Consider the following 3,047-nt stretch of genomic DNA (forward strand, 5'->3'; position numbering starts at 1 on the left):
TTTCAGTGTCTATTTATTTGCATGAGACGTATCACTGATATGCAAGAATCGGTTGGAAAGAATAGGAGTGTAGATTTAATACTTTGCAGGTGTTCTTGACATATAGTTCTGATTTTTATTTATGTTATTTGCTGCACCAATTTGTAAGGACCGAAATCCACAACAATTTGCCAGATATGCAAACAACCTCAAGAATGCGGAAAAAACAAGAAATTTGAAAAGTCAAAAGTCGATTTTATACACATAAATATTCGATATCCATTTCTCAGATGGAAAAATCAATACATATTGACAAATAGTTGAGAATAACTGGAAACACAATAATTATTACATATCATCGTTCTTTCTAATACACTTGATCATACAAAAAGTCGACCACAATCGATACCATATACAAAGCAAGGTATAAATGCTGGAAATGAATCATATGAACATTACATCTTTTGCCAAAACTATGTCGACCTGCATGTCAAACATGAATGTATCTTCATTACATCATATGATATAAAGCATATATAACATAATCATATAAAATTAACATGCCATCGAACCTTAGTGTCCATCTGCATGTAATCTCATCTCCGAGCCATCGGAACAATGTCCATCTGCTATCATGAGACGGAAGAGTGGTCTAGGCGCTTTAACCGCCCAACCATGGAGTGGTTAGCTCCCCGAGGTTCTCCGATGAAGGAGAACTACCCGACCCTGGCACGAGAAGATTAGCAACTCGGCACAATTGGATCGGAAAGATCTGGTGCAGCCTATGTGCCTAATCTACTTACACATATGTCTAGTAGAACATACACAAGGATGTGGAAGAGGGAAAACAATGTAAAATAACCAAATGCATTTCAAACATATGCATAAAAGTTTTACCGAGCTTGGCCAAGCATCATGAACCAGTATGATGTAAAAGATTGGTAGATAATATCTAAAGAAACAACAAACATGTAAGTTTTCCAAGTAATTACCCTCCTCTTTGGTTTCCACATTCAGCACCCCTTCTAAAGAGAAAAAAAAAATTTACTTTTCCCCTTCCTCAATTAGTGGTCATTGAAAATGAAGCCATCATCCTTTTAATGCTCTGTTTTCCATAGATAGCTTATAATGTTCTTTTGTTTGCTATTGCTGATATTTGAAACTCTACATCAATAATAACTTTAATCCCCATGCAATTTTTATTAACTTGGATTAACACTACTTCTTAATCGGCAATTCTACCGTAAATCAATTCTAAAAAAAAATAAGGACCCTTCAATTAATCAACATAACAATACCAAAATAGTAATTTACAAAATTTCACTTTATCATCAAATCAATATACTGGTCAACTAAGTAATATACAGTCTACATAGGTAGTGTGATGTTCCAAAGTCGTCTCCCATGTAATCATTCATAACCAACTATGCAACACTTTCTCTACTATTTTATCTATGACTTACGTGACTCTTATTTATATGGTAATAAAAAAATAAGATCATTAGCATATATCTGGCATGGATTTTGTATACTCTCTACAGGATTATTTACTTTCCACATAGAATAAATAGGAAGATTCATACAAGAACACAAAGAGCAGACTAATCTAGAATAATAATAATAATGATAATAAAACATATTCCAAATGTAGCCGGCTGGCCAAAACGCTACCATCTATTATGGATTCTAAATTGATTTCTTTTGTTGTGTATTTCAGCACTGATATAAAAAGAGAAATTGAAGTATTTCCTATTTGGTGTTCTTTCCATTCTAAGTGTGATTTGAGAGCAGACCTGGCTGTTTTATGACTTAACCATTTAATACAATATTTCAATGAGCTATGAACAAATATCTATTTAAAACATAGCATATTAACAACATTAACCAGTAGGCTTGAGATTTAAAGGCAAAATGATTTAGGAACCTATAGATTTCGTATGAGTCTTCTTCCAGCTCTACTAACACTTGATCTTTCCTCTCCCCTTTCACCTTTTTCTATTGATTTTGCATTTCACAGCAAAAACTCTGATCTTGGGTCTTCAGTCTACAATTAAATTCTTCAGACTTCCTCCTTTCTTTCACTTGATTTCCTCCTTTCTCTCGATGTCTCTTTCCTGTTCCTTCCAAATCGTGTTCTCTCTTCTAAACAGTAGACTGTGGCTGTCTTCCTTCTGTATCCCTGTGATTTTCTCTTTCCCTAGCCGGCTGCTTCCTTTGCATGCATTTTTTTTTATTTTCTTTATTTAAAAGCTCCCTTTTTGCTGAAAACGTCCCCCCTTAAAAATCAGCTTTCTCTCTCCTTTAAAAATCGTTCCCCCTCCAATTCAGCTGGCACCTGGCTATATGAAAACGTTTTTCTCTGTTTTATCTTTTTGAAAACTCCTCTTCCAACTGCGGTTCCCCTTATATTAATGACTTCCCCTCCTTTCATGCAGCCGGTAACAAACAGATGACTCAAAATTTCAAAAATTACACTTGTCCTTTTGAATTAAATAATCATTCTTCTACTAAATAAAATTTTAAACCACTCAAGATCACTTCCATCTAATATGAGATTTTCATCATGATTATAAATTTCAAAGTTGTTAGCAATCAGTTAATTTTTCTTTATTTGGATCTACAGCTATCAATTTGCTCAAAAACTTTAAATAAACTATAAGTTCTATTAAAGCTTCCACATATAATTTAAATTCACTATTTTCAAAATAAAAATAAAACTATTACTTCCCATTTAATATTTTTCCGACTAACTGCTACCATTCCAAATTTATGCTTGTAATTACTACGGAAAAAATAATAATAATAATAATAATTTGAAAGTATAATACTTGTTTTATGATCTAAATTATAATATTTCTAAGAAATAATATTTAATCGTTCATTTTATTTTATTTTTCATCTACGCCACATTATCCTAAACAAAACTTTAAATCCATCTAAATTAATTGAAATTCAAAATAAAATAAAATAAACTAAGTGTGTGTGTGTGCGGCTACACCATACAAATTCCAAACCAATCCTGCCAAGGAACTAAACTCCTCTACCTCAACCACCCTTCCGCCTTCAGT

At 32.7% G+C, this 3,047-nt stretch overlaps 1 long non-coding RNA gene across 1 annotated transcript; it reads right to left on the minus strand.

The window, feature by feature from the left end:
• Positions 1-299: 299 nt before the first annotated feature.
• LOC149535151 (uncharacterized) lies at positions 300-2,767 on the minus strand. The gene is made up of 2 exons (XR_016357772.1): positions 552-2,767; positions 300-462 (listed from the first exon to the last, which is right to left on the minus strand). It is a non-coding gene; the product is annotated as an uncharacterized LOC149535151 (long non-coding RNA).
• Positions 2,768-3,047: the final 280 nt, after the last annotated feature.

The sequence above is a fragment of the Cupressus sempervirens genome, chromosome 10 (assembly GCF_028749045.1).
Source record: "Cupressus sempervirens isolate cs-2001-9-10 chromosome 10, ASM2874904v1, whole genome shotgun sequence".
Lineage (NCBI taxonomy): Eukaryota > Viridiplantae > Streptophyta > Pinopsida > Cupressales > Cupressaceae > Cupressus > Cupressus sempervirens.